Source organism: Myotis brandtii, unplaced genomic scaffold (genome assembly GCF_000412655.1).
Source record: "Myotis brandtii unplaced genomic scaffold, ASM41265v1 scaffold26, whole genome shotgun sequence".
In the NCBI taxonomy this organism is placed as follows: Eukaryota; Metazoa; Chordata; class Mammalia; order Chiroptera; family Vespertilionidae; genus Myotis; species Myotis brandtii.
Window position 1 is genome coordinate 1,356,988 of NW_005359880.1, and position 12,331 is coordinate 1,369,318.

At 38.5% G+C, this 12,331-nt stretch overlaps 1 protein-coding gene and 1 pseudogene across 1 annotated transcript in view; one reads left to right on the plus strand and one right to left on the minus strand.

The window, feature by feature from the left end:
• The window catches only part of PDE4B (phosphodiesterase 4B, cAMP-specific), a 536,151-nt gene that overhangs the window by 67,243 nt on the left and 456,577 nt on the right, over nucleotides 1-12,331 (plus strand). The gene's annotated exons all lie outside the window — the stretch shown is intronic.
• LOC102245126 lies at nucleotides 5,033-5,839 on the minus strand (annotated as a pseudogene).

The following is a 12,331-nucleotide window of genomic DNA, read 5'->3' on the forward strand; positions in this document are numbered from 1 at the left end:
AGCTGGTCACACACCCTTCAGGGTTGGGGTCCCCACTGGGGTGCCTGGTCAGCCTGGATGAGGGGATGATGGCTGTTTGCAGCTGGTCACACACCTTTCAGGGAGGGGGTCCCCACTGGGGTTCCTGGCCAGTCTGGGTGAGGGGCTGAGGGCTGCTTTCAGGCTGGCGGTTGTTGACTGAAGCTCCCAACTGCTCCTTTTTTTTCTCTTTTTTTAATTTTATTCTGGGCCAGCTTTAGCTCTGGCTCTAGCTGTGAGGCTTCCGCTGCTGAAAGCTGGTATCTGGTTTGTTTGCTGTTCTATAATTGAAACAATGTATAACTTCAGCTCTGAGATCCCGGCAGGCTGAAAGCTGGTTTCTAGGGTTTTGTTTAGCTTCTTATTTGCAACATAGTACATTGTTGCTTAGAGTTGCAACTCAGAGGCCTGCAAGTGAGGCGGGGAACGTTGGAGTCTGCAGTCACTGAAGCAAGGAAGCCTCATGTTCGCTTCCAGCTGCCTGGCTGCCGGCCGCCATCTTGGCTGACAGTTAATTTGCATAAGGATATGCTGATTAGCCAATGGGAAGGGTAGCGGTCGTACGCCAATTACCATGTTTCTCTTTTATTAGTGTAGATAACACATTGTATACATATAGAATATTTAATCATTGTTATTTGTACTCATACAATTTGAAATATTTTCATGGTTGGAAATGATAGCCCGGAAGTATGTTTCTGTGTAATGTTTCCAAATTAATGCAATTAGCAAAGAAGTTTTCAAAAATTATATAAAGCCAGTACAAAAATTTTTAGTAAATACTTAAATAATGAGAATACCTGATTTGTTGAGTTATTATGTGCTAAGTATTATCTGAACTCTATCCACTTACCTAAACATATACTGGATGAAGAGTGGGTCCCAGGATACACAGGCCCAGCACTAACACATTCCTTCCATGTAGCAGGCACAGGTGTATGGTATTTTTTATTCCCCCCTGGTATTTCATATGAAATTTTACTGGGCCATTTGTTTGCTTAACAAATGTTAAATACCTGCTAAATGAATGAGATTTAAAGCGATATCAAATAAACATGTTATTTGGGGAAGAGATAAGTTCACTGATAAATAACATATGCAAAACCTAAATAATATAAAGTTAATTTGTATAAAGAGTATTATAGAAGAACAGATGAATTCGAACCAGAGGAAGCAGAAGTGTGAAAAGCTACAGAGAAAGAATGTGATTTGAGCTGCATTTTGAAAGAAGTAGGAGGTTGTCTGGAATCTGATTAGGTAGGCATTTGATCACCGGAAAAACAAGAATAAAAGTATTGAAAGATTTAAAGGGAATTGTTTTTCAGGTACAGTGACTGGGCCTTAATAGCTAGAGTACAAGGGATAGGAAAGAAAGTGAAAAGAGAATGTCCAATTGCCCTTTAGCTCAAGATCACTTATACATTGAATCTATATATATAAAAGCCTAAGCAGCCAGAATGACCTGAACAACCTGAACGACCAGTCGCTATGATGTGCACTGACCACCAGGGGACAGACGCTCAATGCAGGAGCTGTCCCCTGGTGGTCAGTGTGCTCCCATAGCCACCCTTCCCCAGCCAGCCAACCTTTTGCAGTCCCTCCCCCCTGGCCTGCCAACCTCCAAGGGTCCCTTCCCCCCGGGCCGGCAGGCCCCGGGCTGGGACGGGGAACCAGGGATGGGTGGTGGCGGATGCGGCCCCTTTCCCAGTGGGGCCAAGGGCTGGCTCCCTCCTTGGGGCCAGCAGCCAACCTCCTGTGCCCTGTCCGTCCCCCCGGCTAGCAGGCCCCAATCAGCCCGCTGCCCACCTGGCAAGGAAAGTAGAAGGGGGGAGGTGGGGAACCACGCGGTGGCAGCGTGCCGACGATGGTGGCGTCAGCATCCAATGTCCGTTACTTCCGTGCCTGGCCCAGCAACCACCGCCTTCTCTCTGGCCCAGCCCTGATCAGCCTGGCCCAGATAGGCCCTGATTGCTGGCCAGGCCTAAGGACCCCACCCGTGCAGGAATTTTGTGCACCGGGCCTCTAGTAATATATATTCCTAAGTAGATTTAAGGACTATTTACTCCCGAGATTATTGAAGATTGGTTGCATCTGTCTGCTTTCTATTCTCATTGTTTGCACAGACTAGCATAGGGTTAATGCTATTATCTTTCTGGCCTCATATAAGGACTCTGAAATGGAATTACAGAAGGGAAAATGCAGTTGGCTTGCCTTACCCAAATCACTAGTATTTCTGCTTCTCCAAATATCTCCAATATGCATCACCATCACTACAAGACACGAGAAGGTGATATGGATGTTTCTGGCTCTTTACTGCTTGTGCATTCATTGGCTAGATTAGAGGTCTGGCTAGGGAAGAAATAATGTAGACAATAGCTCAAGCTATGCTGCTTTGGTGTCTCTTTAATACCTGGACAGAAGGAGTTTCCAATGATGTCTGCCACTGGTAGCATATCTGCTGACTTTTGACCAGTGAGGACTCAGAATTTAGACAAAAGTGAATCAGGTCAGGTTTAAATAGGTGGTCATTGTTTGAGTAGCAAAACATTTCCCTGCCTGTGCTCGTTGTGTGCCTTCAGATCCGTTTTCTGCTCTTCTCTCCTCTCTAGGAGGCTGACCTCGGGGACTCCATTACAGGTACTCTTTTGCTCGTGGGGTTCCCATTAATTTTGGCTTATGGAAGGCAGTAGAAGAAGCAGAGAGGGAAGGTGAAGACAGTTGAGGTATGCTACCTCTTCCTCCCTCCCAAATCATAGCTTTGGCAGAGGCTGTATTCCTTTAGCCTCTGTCAAGCAGCCCCTCATTCTTGACTCCAGTTCTTAGGTTTTGGTGGCACTATCCTCTTCCCCTGCTCCTTCAGGCCTAGGGGTGATAACAATTTCCCACTGTTGCTGCTAGTCTTTGGGTGGTTCACCATTTATTGCCAGTTTCCTTAACCCTGCCTATTCCTCTGTACAATGTCCCTTCAGTAAATGCTCTTAAATTAAACCCTTTGTGTGTGTTCTCCCTTTGTGCTCTGGAAGCTGGGATACACCATGTAGACCCCTCCTTCAGAACTGATGAATGGCTGTCAGCTCTCTCACGAATTGCCCTCGGTCAGTTGCCCTCACCAAGGTCCTATCCCTTTCCTGGAGCAGCCTGCATCCAGCTACTGGTCAACGTGGGGATATAAAGGGCTTGGTCCTTGAACTCGACTTGGGAGAGCCATAGGGTTGATTGAGACCTTTGTTGGGGTTGCACTGAAGCTCAGCTTCTCCCCTTGCCTGACCTGCTTCCTTGTCGTCACTTCCACAATGAGAACCCTGAGAGTGCTTCCTAATAACTATCGGGGACGCTGATCTCAGCCTCAGTATCTGCTTCACAGAGAGCCCGACTCACAGCATCCCTTTTTAAAAAGCATGTGTGATGGCTAATTCTTGTAAAGGGTAATTGTTTTCTCTTGCTTGTAATTACCAACAGAACCCACAATAGCCATAGCTTTGTTTTTGTACCTTCCCAGTTCCATTTCCTGGGATCCATTTGGTCCTCTCATACTCTTATATCAATTTCTGCTCTTGAAAAATAGTCTAAAATACTGATTACAGAAACTTTAAACTATCAATTTTTGCCTACCAGGTCAGCACACATTTTAAAATATAATAGCATGCAATATTGTTGATGTTATGGCATAGATATACAGGGTAGGGCAAAAGTAGGTTTATAGTTATTTGTATGGAAAATCCAATAATTAATAATACAAGAATAAATTCTGTTTCATGTACTCACATATATATGTAATGTTTTTCAAAAAGATTTTACAAGAAAAGTAATCTAATAATGCATCAGATAATAGGAATGTTTGAATTTTAATAGAGAACACTGAAGGTCAAAATGTCTTAAGATACAAATAAACTCATTTCAATTTAGGCCATAAGAGTGGAAAGAATACTGAACTTGGAGTTGAGGTCTTAATGTGAGTCCTTAATTTGTACCAAATTATTAGTTATCTGACCTTGGACAGACTATTTGTCCTTTCCGAGCCTCATTTGCTCATCTGCAAAATGGGGCTAGTAATTATATACCTTATGGGATTAAAGAAATTAGATGAGACTCATGTGAAAGTGCTTTGTAAAGCACTGTGAAATGCTATGCACATTTATTTTTAATTCTGTGCTTTTCACACTTCACTATATACATTATGGGTAACTCAAAGCCAATTGCTAAAAAATATAAAACAAAGTGAAATCATAAACTTTTTCAAAAAATAGAATGCTCCGTAATATCAAGTGTGCTTAGAATCGAAGCCAAGGAAGGCACATGCTGCTGCTGAAAATATTTGTTCTTTTAATGAGGTGCCAGATCACTCGGCATCTGACTGAGAGCTGGCAGAGGAGAGACAGGGACAATCTTCCCAGTACACACTGGCAGGCTGCACGCTGGCAGGCTGCTGCTGTAGTGGGGGCACCCTAGGATAGGCACACTGATGGGCATTGTGGGCTGCCATGCTCATTTCTTAGAAGTTTTCTTTGGTTTGGCGTCATGATGCTCACTAGACATCTTCCGGGAACTGCAAGCCTCCAGTGGATTCATAATCCTATCAAAGGTTAACCGTACCCCCAAACTGAGTCATGCCAAGGTTGAATAGCTGTTAATTTGGTAATCCCCATAGTTTTAAAGTTCAACTTTCTCCAACTTAAACAGCTAGCTCATAAATTTAAAAAAAAATCCCATTTGTACCATTGAGAATGAGGAATTTAGAATTGCTAGAAATGCAAATCTTATAATGACTTGGGGAATTCTCTCACTTTAAAGCTTGATGAATTTGTTTTCTTTCTGCCTGACAGAATCCAATATCATCTTTGCTTATTTTCAGTGAAACTAAAAAAAGTTAAAGATAATTCATTTGCCTTATGTTGGCTTGCATTTTCATGGAAAGACCATTTCTGGGTCTGTTCATACATGACTACATGTGTGAATATGTGTGATTCAGTACATCGAGTTATTTGTTTATTTTATTTTATTTTTTTGATATTTGCTCTCCTTTATTTGTTAGTTACAAAATCCATTTTTGACTGGACTCAGACTTAGAGGTAGAAGCTCTCAGAGAGGACAGTCTACGTCTCTTTGCAATCTGTTCCTGGCGTTTTTCTTTGGCCTCCTTCATTCTCTTAGCCAAAAGCTTAGCATATTCTGCGGCCTCTTCCTTGTTTTTCTTAGTACGTTGTTTCTTCAGAGCAATACGCCTGCGTTTGTGTTGCAGGACACATGGAGTAACAAGATGCTAAATCTTGGGTGCTTTAGTCCTAGGTTTCTTACCTTCTTTGTTTTAGAGGCTTTCTCACAACATATTTGCGGACATCATCTTCTTTAGAGAGATTAAAAAGTTTGCAGATTCTGCTGGCTCTTTTGGGCCCCAGGCGTCGAGGCACAGTGGTATCAGTGAGACCAGGAATATCTTTCTCCCCTTTTTTGACAATGACCAAGTTGAGAACACTGAGGTTGGCATCCACAATGCAACCCCGAACAGATTTGCACTTTCTCTCTCCGGTCCTCCTCGGTCTGTAACAGGAGTGCCCCTGACTCAGCAGCAGGCCGACTCGGCCATGGGGCAAGACACCCTGCTTCATGGGGAAGCCTTGTTTGTCGTTCCCGCCACTGATTTGAACCACATAACCCTTCCATTCTTCACCCAGCGCGTCCGCAGTAACCTCTGTGGCCATCCGCTTCTCATAAAAGGTCCGGAGTTTGCGTTCATCGTCCACTTCAATGAGTTTCCCAGTGGCTGGGAAAGAGATGTTGAGCTTCATCCTGAAGCAGCCGACAGCCTCCGAGGCGCCACGAAAAAGAGCTATTTGTTTATTTTAATACAGTCAAAATCTAAAATTTGAAGTTTAATCAGTGGATAAGTTAGGTACCGTAGCAGATTCAAATATATCTGGCCTCAGTATTGCTTTTCTTACTGTGGTAACTTGATTATCCAAACCAACTTAATCAATTAACAAGCTAGTTATTGTGACAATTTAAAATATACTTATTTTTATTCTCAATGTAGTTTCACTCTAGTTTTGGAAACAAAATAAGATCAACCAATTAAAGAATAATTGAAGTCTGCTGTAATCAGAGTTGAGCAAGATATAGAATCCTGTGAGAGAGATGTGGTTTAAGCTGATTTTAAAGAATGTGGGTACATAGAGGCGAGTGGACAAGCAAAAGAAAGAAGTGGATGCAAACATCTTGAGGGGACATAGTGTTAGAATACTTTCATTTGTTTTGCAAGTGAAGGTTACAGTTCTGCATCTCCAATTGAAGCACATACACACACACACACACTCACACACACACTCACACACACACCCACTCACACACACTGCAGAATTAACAACCACGGGACTATGATGCAGCAGCTAATGTGGTGGTTGGAAGCATGGGCCCTGGAGTCAGACAGCCTGGGTTTGTGTTCCAGCCTTTCTTATTAGCTCTGTGATCTGGGACAAGTCATCTGTAAAAATAAGGATGATTACAGTACTACTTGATGGAAATGTGAAAATTGAAAGAGAGAAGTACTTAGAATATTAATGTCTCTAGCGTGTACTTAGGTATCAATAAATGCTTATTATCATTTGAAACTATTTGTGAAAGATGTTCGTAATTTTGTTATCTTCAATATATGTTAAAAGCTTCTTGAGACTAGAATATGCCTTCTATTTTTAATTAATTAATTCATTTAACATTCAAGTGTTGAGAATCCACTTCCTTCTATCATGCACTAAAGATGAGCAGTTATCTAATGGATATCTAATCTTTTTACATTTTGAATAATCAATATTTTTTAAAATTAAGCTAAGTAATTATCAGCTGATGGAAATATATATTAAAGGGTAGCCACTCTTTCTTCCTTGGTAGTTATATTATTAAGACCTTATAAGGATGTAGAATAATTCTACTTCTTTGATGTATCATCTTCTGTGTGTCTGCCCCAGTAAAGGACTAGCCTGTCATATCTGGTCAATGCCAGTGTTTCAAAGCATGCCTTTCTTGTTTCAGTAATATAAGTGTAAGTTACATAAGGAAATGTCTAATAGATTTACATTGATTCAATTAATCTTGGTTCTTTCATTTGTTTGATATTTCGGTGTTGTAATGGATTTAAGACTGAAATGCTTTTTCATTTAATGAAAGTCAGGACTGAATATCTAGGGTGAAGTGTACTAATAGTAGTTGGCATCTATGTAAATTGTTTTTGATGTCTTGCATGATTAATATTAAAAAGAACATATTTTCACTTCTCATTGTAGAAAATGAAATGTGCTCTTTAGAAGCAGACAGCAGTTCTAGGAGTCATTAATGGAATTGGATACAGCCTCAGATGATCTATGATGTCATCTGTGATCTGATAATCTTTATATCTACCCTTTTCAGAAGTCAAGCCATATTGTTAAATCTAATCTGTAGGTGTCTTATGGTTTTTTTTCATTTTAATTCATTTATCAATATGTTTTGATACACAGAAACTCTTATAATAGCAATTCCCCAAACTGGAGAAAATACATCTAGAAAAGAACTTGTATTAAAAGTAAGGAACATATACAAAAAAATTAATAAGTAGAGTAAAAAACCTTGATTAAAAATGGTCAAAGTAGTTGATCAGATACTTCATAAAAGATGTTATGCCAAAGGCCAATAGCACATGACAAGCCTCTCAACATTACTATTATCAAGGAAATGCAAACTAAAACACAATTTGATACTGTTTTATATCACGTAAAATATCTAAATGAAAAAAACACCTGACAATACCAAATGCTAGTAGGTACTTCAAACTACTGGAATTCTCATTTATTGCTGGTTGGCATATAAAATTGCTTGGCAGTTTTTTGAAAATTTAAAGAGTATATTCAGAAATTTTACTCAAGTAATTCCTAAGAGGAATAAACATACATGAATACACAAAAACTTGTAAAAAACATATTTAGCAGTTATATTTGTAATACCCCAAATGTTAACAATTTAATTGTCTATCAGCAGGAGAAAGGATAAACAAATTATGTATGACACATTGATAAAATGGAATACTTCTCAGCAATATAAAAAAGGAACAAACTGCTGATAGATGTGACAGAACAGAGGGAACACAGTGAACATTGGCCTGAACAAAAGAAACTAGGCACAGAGAACATATTGTATGATTTCTTATATATGAAGTTCAGAAATACATGTAGTGGTAGAAATTCTTATTTAAAATTTTATTATTAGTGGCTTAACTTCTTTACTGGAATCTGAAAGGATTCTTTTTTCATTTTGAATCTGTTAACTTTACTAAGATATTGTTATGGGTCACTTTTCAGGACCACACTATGTCTTCATTTTTCTTCAATGTTCTTTTATTTCTGGAAAATTATCTTAAATTATGCCTTTAGATATTTGCCTCTTAATATTAATGCTTTTTCCATTTTCTGATTCCTTTTTCAGCGACACCAATTATGTGTGGACTGTTTTCCTTATCGCTATTTCTCTAATTCTTTTAAACTCTTTTTATTCATTTCTAATTTACTCTGCTTGCTTTAGATAAGTGTATGCCCTAATATATTTCTAGCATTGTCAATTCTCCTTTTTGCTGCTTCCAAATGGCTTTTATTTACTATGCACTTTGACTTCTTTATTAAGCTCTGCCAATTCTGAATTCATCTTATTTATTGTTGTTTCACAATAGTCATTCATTTAACCGATATTTATTGTGTCTCCCACCATGTATTAGGTACTGTTCTCTCACTTGTGTGTCTCTTCTATGAACTTATTTTACAAAGTCATCTTTCACTCTCTTACACACACACACACACACACTTTTTAATACTCACCTGAGGATATATATATATTTTTTATTGATTGTAGAGAAAGAGGAAGGGAGGGAGGGAGGGAGAGAGAGAGAGAGAGAGAGAGAGAAGTGAGAAACAGTGACCAGTTGCTTCCCCTATGTGCCCTGACCAGGGATCAAACCTGTAATATGGGATGATGCTCCAACCAACTGAACCACCGGCCATGACCGCACACACAAAATGTAATCGCAGTGTGCTTGTTTGAAATTATTATCTGGTCTCATGATAATATTTTTTAGTGGTATTCTTTGTTTTTGTTTATTTATCCCTTCCTCCCTTCCTTTGAAAGATCTGTTCTTTCCTTTTTGATTATCATTCATCTTTGAGCAAAATGAGTCCTTCTAGGCCTGTTACTTGTTGGAGGTTTGTATGAGGGTGGGGTCAGGACTTTGTTCCATAAATAAAAGAAATTCTCCATTTGTCATTAGGTTGAGGGTGTTATTTCTTCTCGGCTAACCTAAATTGGCTCTGCAGTTGAGGGTGGGGTCAGGACTTTGTTCCAGAAATAAAAGAAATTCTCCATTTGTCATTAGGTTGAGGAATGGATGATTTATTTTAGATGTTATTTCTTCTCGGCTAACCTAAATTGGCTCTGCAGTGTTGTCTTTATTTTGAATCCCACGTGTGGATACACTCCAATCTTTTTAGTACGTAGGTGTCCTAAATACTTCTACCTCTATCACTTTCTGGTGATTCTTCTTTTCAAAGCTGGCTGATGACTACCTAATTTCTCTTTTTAATAAACACTTCTTAGTCCTTGACCTTTTTGTGTCATAAGAACATGTTTATTGTGCCTCCTCCTGAAAACTTCTTGCACTCTTGGTTTCTGTCACTATCCTCTCCTTATTTTCTTCCTTTTTTTTAAAAAAATCCTTTTGGTCTTCTTACTATCCTTCTTTCAAGATTCCACTTCTTTCAAATCACTTTCTTATTGCCATTAGAATGCATTTTCTGAAGGTCAGAGCTATATAACTTGACTCCCTGCTTATTATTCTGCAAAAACATCTTTATATGAAATAAAGTTTATGTCACTTAGCATTACATTTCAGTGTCAACATGTTCTTGCACATCTAACTGTGTTTTCCAGTGCTCTTCATCCTGCAGATCCTATTCTTTGGAGCCATACAAACTAGATATAATTCACCAAACATAATGTTGAATGTCTGTGACTTTTTTTCCAACTGGATTATTCTTCCAATTATTTTTCTCTGGTGAAGTCTATTCGTCCTTTGAAACCATGCTCTGGTGTAATCTATGGCCCTCCTGTTCATGCTAATCAATGCCTTCAATGTGTTTCTACTCTGAATAATGCAGAATGTTCATTGCTGCCCATTCAACATTGAGTGTCCTAGACTATGAGCTCTTTGGCAGACAAACTGGGTATCTTCTGTTGTTAGCAGTGCCTGCCAAACAGTAGATCTATGCTACTTGTTTCTTTAAATAAACAAATGAAGGTCTCACAACATTTAGTCGTTAGGCCATTGCCTCATTTCCTGTCTAGCACTTAAAAACAAGACCCGATGATAATCAAACAGCTCAAAGATATAAGCTGTGGACTAGGAAGGTAATTTTTTCTCTATCCAGTATTAATTGATATAGTCTTAGACTTCGCATGTGTAACAAAGATAGACAATGACCTATTTATTGTGACAATCTGTCAAGTATGGGTAAATAAGGCCAAAAGATGATGTTATTTAGCTTTATGGTAAAAGAGGGAAATAGGTGTTGCTTTTTTTTTTATTAATTATTGAAGGAGAATGTTCTATATTGTATTCATGGTTGGATAATAATTAATAAATATTTGTTATTTCCTATAATCATTCGTGAATAGACTATAGTCTAAGGGGTTAATATCATTTCAGACATTATATCACTTCCTCATCTCATGATTTGTCCTCTCATTATCATTGTAATGTTTATCTTGTCAGATTATTTTGACCCCCTGCCCAAATCCCTTTAGACTGTTTTTCTCCAGGGAAACAATTATGTTCTCTTGGTAATAAGAAAATTCAGGCATAAATAGCTCTAAAGCAAAGTTACATAATGCCATGTTATTTCAGTTGTGTTTTTTAAAAGGAAAGAAGTTAAAAGGGTATCTTTGTGTTGAGGAAAAGAGAGAAAAGACTTAATTGAAATGTTTTGATGAGGTTGTGACTAGCAAATCATTTAATGAGGACCTATTACATACATGTAAAACCCTGCCAGGCACCACTCACTGTTTTATTTAGTTCTCACAATAACCCTGTGAGATAGGAGGCACTGTGCCTGTTTTTATAAATAAGAACACAGTCTCTGAGAGGTCAAGTAAATAGCTAAATGTGACAGAGTTGAAATCTCAACCTAGACTTTTCTGAATCCACTTTCAGAGAGCTTTCCTTTATATAACAGCTGGCATGCATTGAATATCGTTTACATTGGAGAATCTGCAAATGCCTATCACTAAATACCAGAAATATTACTGCTTTCTTCATCCTACAAGCATGCAGTGTTTTAACATTTTAAAAATATTGATCATATATAATCGCAGCCATATCAGGAATATACTAGTATATAACAAATAATTGTTGTTGTTTTTTACCAATAGAAGCACGAGATGAGAAGAATCAAATAACTTATTAAAGAGTTTATAGTTGCTAATTGGGTTCTTGTGGAGCTAAAAATCATTGAGAGGAAGTCTTGGTTGTTGTTGTTGTTTTTTAATTAACTATTCTCCCTCACTTTCCTGGTACAACTTTACTTATCTTATAAGAGCACGGTTCACATTTACCTTCTCTGTGAATCCTTTCCTGGTCCTCCTAGGCAGACTTACATAACCTTCCTGCATGCTACTGCTGCACCTTGTAAGTACCTCTATAATGTAACTTGTATCAATTGTTTTCCCACTTTACTACTTAGACTGTGTAATCCTTGAGGATAGAAGAACTCATGTCTTTTATCTGTGGACTCTTGGTGCCTACGCAGTACATGGCCTTCAGTAGTGCTCAGTAAATGCTTGTAGAAATGAAAGCCTGAGTACCTGAGCACATGAATTCATAAATGAATTGCTTGGTATTCAGGCCCTTATTTGTGTTTTATCATGCTCTCTAATTTATAAATAAGACTTGCTGAAAACAAAACAAAGCGCAACTCTTTAATTAACAGGCAACAAATATAGGCACTGAAGTGGAACAAACTGTGGACCAAGTACAGATTACTAGAAATTTAGTCCTAGTTATGCCACTCATTAAATCAGTGACAAATCAACTTTTATAGGGCTCTTTATAGCATCTGTAAAATGAGGGAATCACATATGGCAAAAGTTACAAAGATGGTACTTGAATAGTTTGAAAAACATTGCTCTATGGCATTTTATGGGCATATTATAGGCAGTACTATGGTGGATTTCAAGCTTTTCTTTTTAAGTGGCAGCAGCTCTTGTTCAATAAAATCTTTCACAGGGCCTCAGGACGTAAAATAGAAAA